This window comes from Euprymna scolopes, chromosome 33 (assembly GCF_053919585.1).
Source record: "Euprymna scolopes isolate OS-2025 chromosome 33, ASM5391958v1, whole genome shotgun sequence".
NCBI lineage: Eukaryota > Metazoa > Mollusca > Cephalopoda > Sepiida > Sepiolidae > Euprymna > Euprymna scolopes.
The window spans coordinates 62,960,308-62,979,354 of record NC_136514.1 but is presented as its reverse complement, the minus strand read 5'-3'; the positions used below and the strand labels follow the sequence as shown (position 1 = coordinate 62,979,354).

Below are 19,047 nucleotides of genomic sequence, written 5' to 3'. Positions count from 1 at the left end.
CCAACCTTTCCCTTACTCCACTTATATATTTTCTTTTCTTCATTTTTATACTTATCAACGCTTTATTTTCTATTTTAATGCGGTATTAACATTTTATTTTTCATTAAAACAATTATGTATTATTTGAATTCTTCTTTTTCATTAGTTCCATTACGCACGCACGCACGCACACACACACACACACACACACACACACACACACACACACACACACATATATATATATATATATATATATATATATATATATATATATATATCAGTTCAGCCCAGCTTTACTCGGGCCCTATGTGCTGTTCATAACTTTATGTGCATATGCACTTTATACGCATATATTAAAAAGTTTGATTCATGTCCAGTTAACCTACATCTAAAATTTCAAGTGTCTAGACCCAAATTTGGCGGAGGAGTTTGGTAGAGTCTGCAAACGTCAACTCTTTTAATTTTAACCTTTTGGCAGCCAAATTTTCGCCCCAAAACTGATTAAAAAGCTTGGTGCATATCTGAATACACTTTATGTAAAATTTCAAATGTTTAGACCCAAATTTTGCTTAATAGTTTTCTAGAGATCGCAAATGTACAATCTTTTGAACTTTGACCCCTTGGTAGCCAAATTTTCGGCCAAAAAACAAAGATTAAAATGCTTGCCTGATGTTTGAATACACTTTATGTAAACTTTCAAATGTTTTGACCAAAAATTGGTTGAGACGTCACATTAAAAAAAAAAAAATTGACCCCTTAACATTTGTTGTTTTGGGCTCAAATAAAGCTAAAAAGTTTGATCCATGTCCAAGGAACCTACATCTAAAATTTCAAGTGTTCACACCCAAAATTGGCGGAGGAGTTTGGTAGAGTATTCAAATCGTTGAACTTTGACCCCTTGACAGCCAAATTTCTGTCCGAAAACCGATTAAAAAGATTTGAATACCCCTTATGTCAAATCTCGAGTCTGTAGACCGAAAATTAACTGAGTAATTTTGTAGAGAAGTATACACACAGACACACACACAAAGATAATATCACTTATGTATCTAAAAAGTGAAAATATCTGTTTGTCTACTTGTCTGTGTACACTTCCCTACCAAATAACTCTGATAATTTTTGGTCTGACATAAGGCGTATTGAGATTTGTAAAAATCATTTTAATCGGTTTTCGGCTAGAAGTTTGGGTGTTAAGGGGTCAAAGTTCAACGATTTGACTTTTGAGAACTCTATCAAACTCCTCCGCCAATTTTGGATTTAAACACTTAAATTTTAGATGTAGGTTAAGTGGGCATGGATCAAACCTTTTAATTTGATTTAAGCCCAAAACAGTACATGTTAAGGGGTCATAATTGGGTTCAAATTTTAAAAAACACTTACCATTGCGGTCTCTACCAAATTATTCAGCCAATTTTTAGTCTACACATTTGAAATCTTACATAAAGTGTATTCAGACATAGAGCAAGCTTTTTACATGTTTTTTTGCTTAAAATTTTGCTTCCAAGAGGTCAAAGTTCAAAATATTAAATCGCCAATTTTGGGTCTAAACATTTGAAATTTTACAAAAATAGTATTTAGATATGCAGCAAGCTTTTTAATCTGTTTTTGGGCGAAATTAAAACGTATTATTAAATAACTATATATATATATATATATATATATATATATATATATATATATATATATATATATATATATATACTAGCATGGGTCCCCCGCGTTGCCCGGGTGTTTGGAGGTATGTGTTGAGCAAACAAAAAAGTGGTGGTAGGAAGAGAGGCTCGAACCCGTACAGCGAAGGAGGAAAAGAACGTGAAAAGAACGTAATGTCTTTGCTGTCACGAGCACAGCCAAGCCGGAAGTGACGTAGGTTAAAATTAAGGCTAGACAATCGAAAACAGGGGATGACTTTCGAAATATCGGCGCAAACAGCGACCTCTCCCTGTAGAAAAGTGCACAGTTGAGGGTGAAGAAATTAATGTTTTTAGCCAATTTTGATCTTGTAAAATTCGTCGCCCCTGTCGAAAGTTTTAGGCAGACATGCAAACATACATACTTAGATTTATATATTTGTAGCTCCAATTTTCGACCCAAACCGATTAAAAAGTTTGCCCTATCTCTGAATACCATTTATGTCAAATTTCAAATGTTTTGACCAGAAAATGAGTAATTTGGTAGATACCGTAGAGGTCAATTTAAAAAAAAAACTTTGACCCCTATTATGACCCCCTATTATGACCTATTATGACCCATTTATTGGTTTGGGCTCAAATCAAGTTATTAAGTTAGATCCATGTCCAATGAACCTATATCTAAAATTTCAATTGTTTAGACCCAAAATTGGCGGAGGAGTTTGGTAGAGTTCTCAAAGGTCAAATTGTTGAACTTTGATCCCTTAACAACCGAATTTCTGGCCGAAAACTAATTACGAAGATTTTCCCAAATCTCAGTACCCTGTATATCAAATTTCGAGTATGTAGACCTAAAATTGACAGGTTTGGTTCGAAAATTTGAGCTATCAATATATAAATGTATGTATTTATGTGTATTTGCATGTCTGCCTAAAACTTTCGACAGAGGCGACGGATTTTCACAAGTTCAATATCGTTTTTAAGCTAGACCCTTCAGACGACAAACATTGAAAAATTGGCTAAAACATTAATTTCTTCACCCTCAACTGTGTCTACAGGGAGTGGTTTCTTTTTTCGCCTATATTTTGGAAAGTCAACCCCTCTTTTGAATTGTATAGCCTTAATTTTAACCTACGTCACTTCCGGTTTGACGGTGGTCGTAACAGCAAAGAAGTCAGGTTTTTTTCACGTTCTTTTCCTCCTTCGCGGTACGGGTTCGAGCCTGCCTTCATACTACCACTTTTTCTTTTTTTTTTTTTTGCTCAAAACACACCTCCAAACACTTGGACAACGCCGGGCATCTATGCTAGCATATATACATACATATATATACATATACATATACATATATATATATATATATATATATATATATATATATATATATATATATATATATATATGATTATTTAATAATACGTTTAATGTTTTATTTAAAAAATAAAATAAACAAAACACACACACAGACACACACACACACACACACACACACACACACACACACACACACACACACACACACACATATATATATATATATATACTTTGCCCCAAATTCACCTGTAATCAAAGGTATTTGGATCTCAATGGCAACAATCCTAACAATGTCAAGAAATCGATTTTATAAAGCTCCTACTCACGCCTTCAACACATTTGATCCCGCAAACAAAATACAGAAAACTCATAGGCATATTTATGTCACAATTTGTTTTAACAGTGAATATCCATTTAAACTTATTAAAGCAGCAGGCAGCTTAATTCAACAGAGACAAAAAAACTATTAACCTACAAGGAAAAAAAATAACATCAGAATTCCGATAAGCTTTGACTTCAATTACAACATACACACACGCTCTCATTAATCAAAAATTTACTACATCTCAAAACAGACACAGGCATACCCTTCTGATTAATGCACTACTAATTAAACACACACACTTTTTACATCAGATATCGATGTTTAAAACTCCAATATTGAATGGTCTAGCCTTAATTTAAGCACTTTCTGTGAGTATTTGAGACCCATTTTTTTTTACTCCGCCACAAATAAACATCTTTATAAATGTAGTTGTATGAACATCAGAATATCAAATATAAATGTAGTAGTATGAACATCAGAATATCAAATCAAACTAAATATTACCAAATTAAACACCATCTCCATTATGCACACAACACGCACACCCAAAGCTAAACTAGATATAGAAACTGTTTTCTCTCTGTTTTACCGAATAAGTAACAGACAACAAAGCTGCAAACCCGTCGTCATCCAGACAATAACCTCCAACTTCTGCGGAGATTCAGATTTAATTGGAGAACGTTCATATTTTAATTCTTTTCCTTTCTGTACATTCATACCGGAAATGAAACACACCAAACATTTACACATATGACGGCTTTCAAGTTGCATGATGAGAAAATATTAATATTAATTCGTCATTTCATTGAAGGTTTGAAGACTAGAATGATTTCCAGAAATGTCATACGTAATATCCTAACACAAAAGAAAAACAACCTACAAAAAGAAATTGTAATTTAATTTACTTCTAAAACCGTCCAATAAACTCAGCACGAAATTGTAAGTTATTTGTTTATTGATTTTTTTAAATTATTATTTTTAGCTACATATACTGTGATTACAGATAAGCATTAAATATTATTTCAGTAATTTTAAAATATACGTATATAATTACAAGAGCCAGGAAAGCTAACAAACCGAAGGTCCAAGATTTGGACTTTCATGGTCCTTGTGAGCTGGTACGTTGTTTGACTGTAGAAATAATTATATCACATCTAACGCTCTGAAAAGTATATATATATATATATATATATATATATATATATATATATATAATTTCAGGTTGCTATTGTTCAAAGGTAAGGTAACGAGTGAAATATACCGAGGTTAACAGTTTTACTAAAAACCTTCTTTTACTGAAAGTTGATTTTCGTTTTTCATTAAGTATTCCGCTTTTGAATATAAGCGTTGTTGCCTGAAGTGGTCTCTAGTTACAAAATATTAGAAGATCGAAAAATGCTCATGACTATGTAGCAACAAGTTACTGCTTATGTAAAGACAAAGTGAAAGTATATATATATATATATATATATATATATATGTATGTGTGTGTGTGTGCGTGTGTGTGTGTGTGTGTGTGTGGCGCATTAAGCACCTTAATAAACACCAATAACGTAGCATCTTCCTATCTGTCTAATATGACTCCTGTGGGTCAATAAACACTAAACTTGTCTGATCACTGACAAATCAAAGACCTTGTTTCTTTATTTTTTCAATTTTCTTATCATGTCGTGCAAGTTGGGGATGGAGCATCCTAATGAATACAAAAAATTCACCCGCTTACTCAGATATTCAAACCAAGAGATCTTTTTAAGATTCTGACTGGTCCATTAAGTCCAATTCTTTGAATATTTCTTGTACTTGGTTCACCCGTTATATTTGTCAGATAGTTTTTGAAATTCTTTTTCATGAGTCTAGTTGCTTCTATAATTACTGGAATGATAGAGATCTTCCCCAGATTCCAGTTTCTTTACAAGGCATATATAAGACTTTTGATATTTCATTTTTTTCTTTTTCGGCTCTGTTTAACCCAGCATCACTAACTTCTACCATGGTTGCTTCTTTTTCTTTCTTGTCTTATATCACTATATCAGGTTTAAGAGCTAAGCTTTAACCGCTATCCTATCGACGAAATGTTGAATCTCTCTGCTTGTTTTACAATTACTTTAATGGTAGATTCTCCGACGAACTACAAGCCTTTGTACCTCTCGACATAAATACCCTCCACCTCAAAAACAGCAAAATCCCAACCCTATACAGTAGAAATCCGTAGACGTAAGAAAGCCTTCTACTCTACTAGTTTCTTCCCTATGGTTGCTAAAATTTGGAATTCCCTTCCGGGTTCCTGTTTTCCTGACTGTACTGACATACAGAAGTTCAAGTGTAATGTAAACAGACATCTTGCTCTATTCACTATATAGCTCCCTACAAATTATGTCTCAGATCGTAATCCCCTACATCAAAGTGGCACTGTGTCGTGTTTGGGGTGAAATGCAAAAATAATAATAAACAATATATATATATCTATATATATATATATATATATATATATATATATATATATATATATGCACACATTATATTCAAACCGATTGCATGCAGAGTTGATCCTCACAAAGTTTTATTTGGAATAAATGTGAGTTGATCTCAATGTATGGCATAGAACAATTTCGCGTATGTGTGTGTGTGTATGTGTGTGTGTGTGTGTGTGTGTGTGTGTGTGTACTTACATAATAATATGCCTACTGGAGTCAATATAAGTCAACAGCCTCTCTCTTTCTTACGCGCGCGTGTGTGAGACATATTTTCATGTTTACTATTTATATAAACTAGTGATTGGTGCTTCTTAAGCTTTGAATGACTATCCATAAAATCCTAAAACATTCAGACGAAAAAGAGAAGAAAATATAATTATTTATGTATACATTAATTGTATTTACCTTTTCTCCAAAAGGTTAGTCACAAGGTCAGGAGTGGATTCAAACTTGACTCATCCTGTTAAGGTCATTTATCACTTATTCAGTGTCACCCTCATATAAGTATATGTTTATATACACAGATAACGCGGTGTATCGAGATAAAATACTGTTACATACGAGGTATATACGCCCAATATATTATCATAGTAGTATACGTACACTCTTCTTAAATGTATGTATAAAGTTGTAGCTTGTATGAATGTGACAATGCATGTATGCAGGTTACATGTACTTATACAACAAAGAACAGTTTACAAGTTTACAGGATATATATATATATATATATATATATATATATATATATATATATATATATATATAAGAGTTCAATAACACCAGGACTGCGGAGCACACGGACAAAATGACAAATCTCTTTATAGTTTCGACGTATTTTCTCGTGTCGCTAGTCCACATCGTCTTATGAACGCTGAAATAAAGACCCTTCTAACTTATTTGCATGAAAAGTAACACCGACACACTTTATGGTTATATTTAAAATGTAGCTTTATTTTCAATCGTCAACAGATGCACGTCGAGCCGGATTGAGTCGTTTCTTCTTGCTAGTTTTTACATCTTGCTGTAGCATTCTCTTAGCTTTCTAGGACGCAAGTGACGATCTATACCAAGCGAATCTCTCGATAACTTAAACTTAACTCTCTTTCTCGATTCTGGTCGTTAATCTAATATAATCAAAATATTTCTTTCTTCCAAGAACCAAATTGTATCATCCTTTCTTTTGATGTCAACTTATTGCCCTATATTTTGTCATCGTAAATTCCTAACTCAGACAGACCGCCAATTATTCACAATTACACTCGAGTCACTTTTTTATTGTTTATTTTCAATTTGCTTCAAATATTTAGGTTGTCTTTATTTAACCTTTAATTATTTGTTTGAAATATTTATTTTATTTGTTTTACTCACGTCTATCCCTAACAAGGCATATCGCCACTTGGACACAATGGGCTACTGTTTGGGATCATGCCTAGGAAAGATCAAGAAGATGTTGGTTTATGTTACATTTAAACTTCTGCATATCAGAACAGTCAGGGAAACAGGTAGCAGGAAGGGGATTTCAAAGTCTATGTGTTCGAGGGAAGAAACTATTAGTGTACAAACTATTTAGCACAACTGTGGATGGATGTGATTTTGTTTATCGGAGATATGTACGTCGAGGGGAACACAAGTGCAACGAGTTCATCAGACTATATTCCATTAAAATACTTGTAGAACAAGCACATGGATGCAACATTGCGGCGATAGAACAGGGGTTGGATCTCAGTTGAAAAAGTGGAACCTATCAGATTGAAAACACTTTTTGAGACCCTATCCAAGTGATAGATGCATCAGTCCACATGGCAACAATACTCCGTGCATGGGCGAATGATGCCTTTGTAGAGGTGCAGAATATTCTCAAGTGTAAGTAATCTTCTAACACAATAGAGGGAACTCACCTCTCTTGCAGCAATTTTCGCAATGTCCTTAATGTATTTGTTCCAGTTCATCTTGCCTGTAAATTTGAAGGCGAGGAGTTTGAAGGAAGAATCTTCAGGTAGGGTGTAATTTGTCATGGATATCGGTAGTTGGAGAGGCTTCTTGTAATTGCTAAAGGGAAGCAGTTTAATCTTACTAGCATTAACTGTTACGGCCCCATTCCACTACAGTCGGATGCCATTTTCTAACGATTTTGCCATTGTTTTAAGTTTATGCAGTTTTTATATGTTATAGAGCGTTGTATCATCAGCAAATATACCCATCTTAGACAATATAATCAGTGAGGTCGTTAATGAATATCAGGAATAATAGAGGTCGAACGGTCGAATCCTGAGGTATGACCTTATTAATGTTATGCTGTTTGGATGTACGTCCATCAATGACAACATGGATGGCCCTATTGTCTAAGAAGGATCTAGTGATATTTAGTATATGTCTAATTATACCGTACAATTTGATTCCCATTAGCATCCCATCGTGCAAGACTTTGTCAGAGACCTTGGATATATCAAGGGCTATATCTAGTGCATGGTATCTGCTCTCAGAGAGTGCTGTTAAACTATCTGCAGTAGAACGACATTGCCTAAACCCATAATGATTGTCAGAGAGAAGATTAGCTTTTGAAATGTGTTGGACTAGAACTTGATTGATTAAAATCTCAAAGGGTGAAAGGAGACTGAGAGAGCGATAATTGAAAGGGTCAGCCCTTTCACCAAAATTTATGTACACTGGTACATCAGAGGCCATCTTTCAGCTATTAGGGAAGCAAGATTCAGCAAGGCATATTCAATTTGTTCCAATTATTATTGTTACAGTCATTCTCTTATCTACCAAATATTTCATTTGTATCCATCTGGCCCATCTATGTTAACTGCATAGCTAAACTAGCTAACGTACTCGATTTATAATGATGTGAATTGAAAAAAGAAACAATGGCAAACAATGATTTTGCGAACTTTTGTAAAATCAATGTCACTTGTTGTTTTGTCAAAATCCACCTACTCCGCAATTTCATGCTGAATTGATAAATAATACATTTGTAAGCCGATCTTGCAACATGCTCGATTAGGTAATCATGATCAATCTGCTACAGTGTTGTCCGATGCCTACTTTTAAGATTCATCATTTTTACCTGGTAGAATAAAAGAAATTAACAATTTATAATGACGTGAATAAAAACCCCAATAACAATGATTTGACGTTTCTGAATTTTTGAGATGAGGATTGGTTATTCGTATTATTTGGATTCATCGACTACTGTTCTCATCTTAAGTGTGATACCACTAAAGCCAACAATGTAGATGATACATTCAGACTCTGGCCTCATCAGGAAGATGTTCAAACGTTACTAAACTATGTGAACTCGATCCGTCCAAATATACAGTTCACGATGGAAAAAGAACATAACAACAAATTAGCGTTCTTAGATGTACTGACAATCCACACTGGTCAGGGGTTTGTGTCATCTGTTTACCGAAAGTCAACTTTCACTGGACAGTACCTAAACTTCAACTCCCACCATCCATATAATATAAAGAAAGGAATCGTCCGTTGCTTACAACACCGTGCAAAAGGAATATGTAGTAACAGCAATGCATATCAAGAGGAGAAACCCTCCACCGACTCAACTATCCAGAGAGCATGATATCAGCTCCAAAAAATCTGGACCAGACACCGAAAGACTCCACTCAAAAACTCGCCACAGTTTGTATACCATAGAATAAGGGATTGTTTGAAAAAAAAATTAAAAAAAAATCACCAGGAGTGATTAAACTTTCCGGAAACAGATTGTGAGAGTCAAGTCCTCACAGAAAAAGTTATGACTAAGAACTGTGTATATGAAATCCCATGTAAACGTGGAAAACTATATAAACGTGAAACGTGTCGTCCACTAAAAGTACGGTTAGAAGAACATTGAAAAGCCGTAGTACGTGGAGAGACTGACAAGTCCATATCTGAAAGGAAAAGGGAAACCATCTACCATTATGGGACGAAATAAAAATTATAGACTGAGAAGAACGGTGGAGAGTAAGACGATTAAAAGAAGCAGCACATATGTTGGGGAATAAGCAATTATTAAGTAGACCTAGTATAGAATTTAATATGATATGGGAACCATTAATTATAAACAATAGATAATACTTACAAGTAATAAGTAAAAAAAAACATTAATATATATATATATATATATATATATATATATATATATATATATATATAGATATATGTATACGTTAATATATAGTAATAATTACTAATGAACACTGATATTTACAACTAGCAATAAAAATAGGTTTGACTCCTAAAATTCGTACTAGAATTTTCCGCAAGGAAACGTGGCGCAGTAGTTAGAGTACTTGGAAAAATCAATTGTAAAAAGTGATATTCTCCTGAAGGTTGAAGGTTCAATACTCAGTTCGGGCGACCGTAAAATACAATTGCGAATTACATGGCTGACGGAACAAGAGCAAGCTAACCCCGTGAAGTAAATAAAGTGTTCCGCTCGAAATTCCATCTAAATTCCCGAGTTCGGCAAGATACACCTAAAGAAGGTCAGAGGTTAGATCGACCGAAACGTTGTGAAAATCACATTCAAAATGAGGACAGTAGTTCGATGAATCTTAATAATACAAAACAATGATATTGGAAAACAAAAAAATATCAAAAACTGAAATATCGTGTAAGATTTAGCATGATTCGACTGAAGGAGAAATTCAGAAAAAAAAAACAAACAAAAAGAAACATTAGAAGAAAATCGAAATAGAAAAGCTTCGTATAGATAAATTTCAAGAAAAAAATTTAAACAAAAACCGAAAAATTTTCCGAATTACCGAACAAGGGTAAAATGATAATGATGAAAATGAATTTTCACAAAAGTCTATCAATAATTCTGATTATGATCCTAAAAACAAAATAATATTTTCTTCCTATCCAAGACGTTTCGAAAACCTTTATAATACGGACTGTGCGACTGTAGAATAGTTGCTGATTCGTTTGCTGATTATTCAAGAAATTTCGGACCCCAATATTAAATTACAGGAGTGACTCTATAATAGAATGAAAGGAAGAATATGGAAAAAATGGTGGGAATAAGCCTTATAAAGTTACAGTAATCTCTGAAGTGAGGTGTGGTTATTGCTCCCTCTTTTCGGTTTTTCTATCTTCTTTATCGTTTTATTACCATTTTATGTGGTGTCAGACGAGATTTGTGCCAATATATTTGTTCTTGTTTTAACGGGAAAAGTGTATCAGCTTATGGGATATTTTGATAGTTTCAATTCCTTTGTTCTTCCTATGATGTATATTAAAAATATATGAAATTTCTGGTGCTGCTAAAATTGTTATTATTATTTAGTATTATCACTAGTTAGTTAAATTTCTTGGATGAATTTGTCCCCTTTTACACCTATGTTGCAAAAAATTTTGCGATTTTCATTTTTCAATACTGTATCCGGTATTTGTCTGTACCATATGAGTGCACTTTCGAAGTATAGATGTTTTCATAGTTCTCAATAGACTTCCTTTCTCGCACAATATTCGTTGTATTCTTTTTAAGGTGAGATTGCTAAATTCACTTATTATGTAAGTTATAGTTTTGTATATTTATAATAATGTACGTTTATTGCTTTCGTAAGTTTTGTCTGTTTCAGGTTTGATAAATTCATTCTGATCATGTTGTTCTCTGTGTCAGCATGATAGCGTTTCTATATTTAATTATTCTTTCGTGGCATATTAAGATATTTTCGTGCTTCTCCTCTCAAGGCATTTTATACATTTTCCATACAGCTGTTTTGCTTTTCAGTTTTATTTTCTTTTCGTTTCAGTTTCGCTGCAATTGTTCATTTTAACGGGTCCCATTGCGGCGATAATCAGTGTTTTGGTTATGTATGTTTCTAATTTTGTTTTGTAAACTCCACACAAATTTCGACACTTACCAGTTCTCTTCCACAACTCTTTTTTACCATAGTGTCTATCAGTATTAATTATCTTTTGGGTGTAATACATTTTGCATGGTCATTAGTTTTATAGTTTTCTGGTTCAGATACTGTGGGGAAAATAGAGAAAGTTTACCGCAAAAACGTCGGATTTTTTTATACAACCTGTGTAGAGTGAACTTTGTTGGGCGACTCGTCAGGCTTTTCCGATTTAAGCTATTTCAGCTTTTTTATTACGTTATGGACAGGTTCAACCTAAAACTGATTCCAGAGTTCGACGGCTCCACCGCCGGACCCTCAGTCAAGTGGTGGAAAAAGGCCGAGAATGCCTGAAGGCTATGCTAAATAAAGAGTCCAGCATTAGTCATCCCGCTGAGGCTCACCAAATGGCGCGTACACCGTCTGGCCTGGAGAAGGTTAGACAGGCACTATACGAAGCCTTTGCTGCGGACACCAGCGTTACCTGGAGACAGTTCATCGAACGGCGGCTTGGGTCAAATGAGACAGTGGATGTGTACCTGGCCGATTTAAGGAAGCTGGCCGCGCCATTCGGTGGAGTGAGCGACCTTTCTGGCCTAACTTCCAGACAACGCCAGCCGACTGCTGCGAGCATCGTCAAGGGTCAGTGAGCTGGGGCTGGACGAGTTGCTGGCCAGAGCTCGGAATATTCTAAAAGAAAATGCGGAGCCAATTTCAGCAGTCGCGGAGGCACTCGCACCGCCAGCAGAAGACGCGAAGTCTTAAAAATGTGGTCAAACCAGTTTTCCAGAGACTGCCAAAGCGGTGTGAAGGATGCGCCTGACCTAGTGATACGAAAACACATGCGTTGCTACCGGTGCAACAAGTTGGTCCATGTAGCGAGAAGATGTCCAGGAAACGGGCAAGGGGAGTAAGCTATAGCGCCAGTCTTCTTTCCAGATCGCCGCTAAACAAGGCGCAAGGCATGCTGTGATACGTGGGACGAGATGAAGGTCCCGGTGCTGACGGTCGGCGGGAGCTCTCTAGTCAAATCCAGCCTAAACAAAGCAGATTGCTTGACAAGAGTACTTCAAAGATGGCTTGACGCCACTAACAGAGCTATTGAACCCGTACAACTTACCTGCGCTGCGTCCGTGAGCCACGTTCGATTTAATCGCATCAAAGAAGTCCACCAGCAAAGCGGTCACTCTGGAATAAAACGGACCTTATATTTCACAGTTGGTTGATGCAGGGGTGGAAAAGGCAGACTCAGGAGAGTGGTCAAAAGCTGTACGGCTTGTCAATCAATCGACCCACCACCTGTTCGCTGGGAGAAAGGGAAGCTGGAGGTGAGGGATCACTGGAGCCGACGGGCGATAGATATTACCCACCACAACGGCGAGGATTTCCTGACTCATTGACTGCGGCGAATCCAGGTTTGCGATATAGCAGCCGTTGCACCGGCAAGATACAACCGCCATCATCCCTCTGTAAAACAGTGTTTTCCTTGAACGACCCCCCCCATTACAGAGATACTAACTGACATAGACACCGCATTCACCAGTGAGCAATTCAAAAAGTTTGCCGATGGCCGGAGAGGCGCCTGCGGTTCGGATGTGCTCACATACCAAGCGGAAATGGTGTCATTGAGCGGAACCATAGGACTTTCAAGACCATCGCAGCCAGAACGGTCTGCACGGTGTCTGAATTATTATTATTATTATTATTATTATTATTATTATTATTATTATATATATAATTATTATTATATTTATATGAAAATTATTATTAATTTTAATAATAATACTAATAATAGTAATAGTAGTATTATACTAATTAACTCCTAATAAATTAATGCTAAATCAGAAACACTATTCAGATAAACAGTTTTTGTGTTAAGAATATTTCTATTGCATGACCTCGGTAATATTTCATTTTATATGTAGAAGAATTTGGCCCATTCGTACATTGTTAAGCTAGAATGTGTGATCTCACATCTGATTTATGTTCTTGTTAGTTAAAAACAAATCAACTTTTAAGAGAATCATTTTGCTTTGTTTAAATATAGCGACTTATTTTGACACGTGTTTTTACTGAAATATGCTTTTTTAAATCCTATTTTAATGAAGATTTTATAAAAAGCCGGTGTTATGAACAAATGAAAATTGAGATATTGTTAGCGTCTTTCTTTCGATTCATCCAACATTATTAAAACAGCTATCTTATGTTTTAATCTGGCGCCTGTGGTGTAAAAAGAAAAATACCGTGTTTATGCAAAGCAATATTCACTTTGCTACAACCTCTTAGGAAGTAAGTATTAATCTCAATAACGAATAATGCTCTGGATGTTATTTCCTTTTTTATATTGTTGACTAAAAAGCGTATTTATGAATAGGTGATTACTTTGTTAAAACATGTGGAAGTAGAAATATTTATAAATAGGCGATTACTTACGCCACTAGAAATTCGGTATGACTATTTAAATGAAATAACGAATAATCATTAGTAAAAGTTATTTTTTCCAAATTGTTGTAGAAAAACATATTTATTAAAACTTTGTGTAGTTTAAAAACTGAAAAGATTAAAATGCCGCTTATCTCATGGTGAGAGGAAAAAAATGTCGCCGATAATTGATGTCAGGAGAGCAAATAAGTTTCAGATATTTGACAACTTAGGTATCGTTTTATATGTTTTTTACCTCCCTGTCTATCATGAATGTCTCAGTTTGGAAATACAAGACTTTGTATTTACTTATTTTATTAAAAGTCAGTGCGATTTTTTATTTGGAAAGTGAGAGTAGGTTAGTTGAGAAGTCATTGCGACGTTGACTTGTTGAAGATAATTTGAATATAGATTCACGAAGTTTGAACTGCTTATTGCCACAGGGCATAATTGTTAGTATATTTTCGCCAACGTAATTGAAAAATACAATCACAGTTGCTTTAAGATAATTGAAATTTGTAACAATTTTAGATTAAAACAGAAATAATCATTTAGTCCTTCTTCTGGAATTATTCTGTTGATAACATCTGAAAAGGTTAAAAATTAGGAATCAATTTTAAATGAAATAATTGATTAATGGTCTAAAATGTTTCTTTTCTAGAAAAGAGAATATAAGATACTAAAAGCTTATATATATATATATATATATATATATATATATATATATATATATATATATATATATGGATTTTACCAAGCAAGTTGGATCAACAAAAACATTCATATCCTTTTTCTACAAATCCTCCTGACACAGGACTCCTGATAAATGCATTATTTTCACTTTGACTTTCCATGTCTCACTGACTTTAGCAAATAGGGTGCATACCTTTATAACTATTTGCTAATATTTTCTCTCCTCTGATGAGATGGTAGACATCGAAACCCTATAGGTTAAGGAGATTAATTTTCTAAAGCATTCTTTGTCTTGCTTAGAATAATAAAAATTCTTTGACATGAAACTCAACTACTTCATTTCATTTCAATGAGAGTTTTTTGAAATTCATTGATTTACAATTTTAATTTATTTGCTCTATCTTACATATCGAGCAATTCTTGTTTAGATGGGATAACTTATAGAATATTGCTGCCAGTAATATTTTGTAAACCTAAAATCTCACGTTGACATAACCACTGACTGTCAAATAAAAAACTATTTCGAAGTATATATATATATATATATATATATATATATATATATATATATATATATATATATATATGTATATATATATATATAGATAGATAGATAGATAGATAGATAGATAGATACCTGTTTTATTTGTGAACAACTGACTGTGATCAGTAAGGAAAGGCGCAATATACTTTCCTTGTGTTGTTTGATTCTTAACCAATTAAAAGTTTTGTCTTGGAAAGAAGTGTTTAGACAATCAAAACCTGCCCCCACAAGGTAATTGGCCAGGTTGAAGTAAACTATTTCTTCCTACTGACTATCATATCCGACATTAAGAGAGCAAAGGGACTTTAATATATATATATATATATATATATATATATATATATATATGTATATATATATATATATATATATATAGAGAGAGAGAGAGAGAGGTAGAGAGAGAAGGGAAAGTAACGAAAATAATGCCCTTTACTTTCTTCTAAGAGTTTCTTAGATGGTCGTGTGCTTGTTAATTTGAGTGATATGCTACACACTTTTATTACAAGTGCACATCAAGTCATGGAAGTTACACAACAGGCGACGTTGTTAAGGTTTTTAGATAATCAACTATATTATAGAAATTTATTCTGTGATTTAAAAGATTAGCGATGAAGTTTTTCTGCTCGATCCAACTGCTCTCTATTTTCTTGGAACTCGGCAAATTAATCTAATTCGCCGCAATTTGCACTTTTTAATGGGACCATTAACGTAATCTTACACTACAACAACTGATATTTTTAGAAATAATATTCAAATCATAAGTAATGAATAGTACATAAAATGGTTGAACAAATGTCGGTCATTAAAACATTACTAATTGCAGATTCAACCCATAACTCAGTTATACAAAATGCAGTTTCACACATTTTTTACTTTATGTATTTTATTGTATAAGTACGTGGATATACCGATTCTCATTAGACACCCGGAATTAAGCGACGCTCAGCCTGGTTAGTACCAAATGGGTGACCATTTCAGATTACCAGGTGCTGTATGTGAGAGAACAGCAAAACTCAAAATATAATAAGAGCAAATATGAAGATAATCATCGTTTCTCAGGTGCTCATCTTTTTACTCTATCGTATAACCTGCTCATCCACAAACAACGAAACAATTCCTTGTAGTTGAACTTCAATTATTAATATTATGGCAAAAGTCTATACACATATTATGCAATAAAATAAATAAAAATGTTCGGAGTCTGATCATTTGCATTTATTAAAGTATTATTCACATTTACAAAATTAGCAAAAGTAGTGCCAATAAAATAGTAGGCGCAGTTGTACAGTTTATCGATCAGCCGGATCATTGATCAAGGTTTTGTAGTGTGCTAGCCATATACTCGTATCATATCAGTTTAATTTTATCATCTGTAGTTGATACATTTTTTTAATCTTTTATGTTATGAAAGTTAAAAAAAAAATGTTTTTTTAATATGCGTTAATCTATCTATCTATACTCCTATGAATTCGTTTTTCTTTTGTGTGTATTGATATTCATTTTAAAAACCCTCTTTTCTATTTATTTAAAAAGAAAATACAATTTTCTTATATATGGGTTGTGGAAACGAATTCATCTGCAAAAGATCTTGCTAATTTGCATATTATTTTAAACATTCATTTTAATTAATTTCCTATTAGTTGCTTCGGTTTTCTTATGGGATGATCATCTACAGTTAACTATTACGTGTAATTTTATCTATGCTGATATTCTACATGATTTACAGTTGCATAATATTTGCATAAAAACTTGACAGTAAACAAAAATTGTTTCCATATATATTTATATATACGAATATATTTTTATTCAATCTATTAGTCTATCTATCTATATATCTATAAAAGCGAACGCGCTCGTGCGCGCGCGCGTGTGAGTACATTTCCCTACGCAATAACTCTGTCAATTGAAAGTCTACAGACACAAACTTTGATATACAGGGTACTGAGATTTGGGAAAATCTGTGTAATTCGTTTTCAGTCAGAAATTTGCCTGTTAAAGGGTCAAAGTTCAACGATTTGACCTTTGAGAACTCTACAAAACTCTTCCGAGCATTTTGGGTCAAAACACTTGAAATTTTAGATATAGGTTCCTTGGACATAGATCTAACTTGATAACCTGATATGAGCCCAAAATAATAAACGTTAATAGGGGTCGAAGTTAAAAAAATTGACTGGTATTTTTTTTGTTCAATATACACCTCCAAACACCCGGCGAACGCCGGGCTGAAATGCTAGTATATATATATATATATATATATATATACCAGAAAAAAACAGTTGGAAAAAAGTCATACACTATCCACTACGACTATGCAATCTCTGCAGCTATGTACCTAGAAATCAAAGCTATAAAACTTGACATAGTGAGAAGGGAGAAGAAGAAGAAGAAGAAGAAAGAAGGTACTTTAGAAGAAGTTAGTGCCTTCAATAATGCTGACTGAAGCAGAGCTGAGAGGGGAAAATACAATTTTCTTATATATGGGTCGTGGAATTGAATTCATCTGCAAAAGATCTTGCTAATTTGCATATTCTTTTAGACATTCATTTTAATTAATTCCCTATTAGTTGCTTCGGTTTTCTTATGGGATGATCATCTTTAGTTAACTATTACGTGTAATTATATTCATGCAGATATTCTACATGATTTATGCTTGCATAATATTTGCGTAAAAAGTTTACAGGACACACAATATTGTTTCCATATATATTTATGTATACGTATATATTTTTGTTTAATCTATCTATCTATCTATCTATCTATCTATCTATCTATCTATCTGTCTGTCTGTCTATCTATATATCTATAAAAGTGAACGTGTCTGTGTGTCTGTGGGTCTGTGTGTATGTCTGCCTATCTGCCTGTCTGTGTACAATTCTCTACGCAATAATTCCGTTAATTTTTAGTCTACAGACTCGAAATTTGATATACAGGGTACTGAGATTTAGAAAAATCTATGTGATTAGGTTTCGGCCAGATATTTGGCTGTTAAGAGGTCAAAGTTCAACGATTTGACCTTTGAGAACTCTATCAAACTCATCTGGCAATTTGGGGGTCTAAACACTTAAAATTTTAGATATAGATTCCTTGGACATGGATCTAACTTAATAACTTGATTTGAGCTTAAAAAACTAAATGTTAAGGGGTAATAATAGGGGTCAAAGTCAAAAAAATTGACCGTTTTTTTTTTGCTCAGCATACACCTCCAAGCAACGCCGGGTACCCATGCTAGTATATGGATAAAAGTGAAAGCGTCTGTCTGTGTATCTGTCTGTGTACATTTCCCTACACAATAGCTCTGTCAATTTTTAGTCTACAGACTCGAAATTGGATATACAGGGCATTGAGATTTGGGAAAATCTTATACATTGCGTTTCGGCTAGAAATTTGGCTGTGAAGGGGTCAAAATTCAACCATTTGACCTTTCAGAACTCTATCAAACTCCTCCAACAATTTTTGGTCTAAACACTTAAAATTTTAGATATAGATTCCTTGGACATGGACCTAACTTAATAATTTGATTTGAGTCCAAAACAATAAATTTTAAAAGGTCATGATAGGGGTCAAAGTTAAGAAAATTTTGACCTCTGCGGTCTCTACCAAATTACTCGGACACTTTCTGGTCTAAACATTAAATATTTGACATAAAGGGTATTCAGAGACATAGCAAGCTTTTTAATCGGTTTGGGTCGAAAATTTGAGCTACCAATATATAAATGTATGTATGTATGTTTACATGTCTGCCTAGAACTTTCGACAGAGGCGACGGATTTTACCAAGATCAGTATCGTTTTGAAGTCCGATCTTACAGACG

General features: G+C 33.9%; 1 protein-coding gene across 5 annotated transcripts in view; it reads left to right on the top strand.

The window, feature by feature from the left end:
* Positions 1–19,047, top strand: part of LOC145258264 (carbohydrate sulfotransferase 1-like) — a 209,328-nt gene that overhangs the window by 44,934 nt on the left and 145,347 nt on the right. The window lies entirely within an intron of this gene.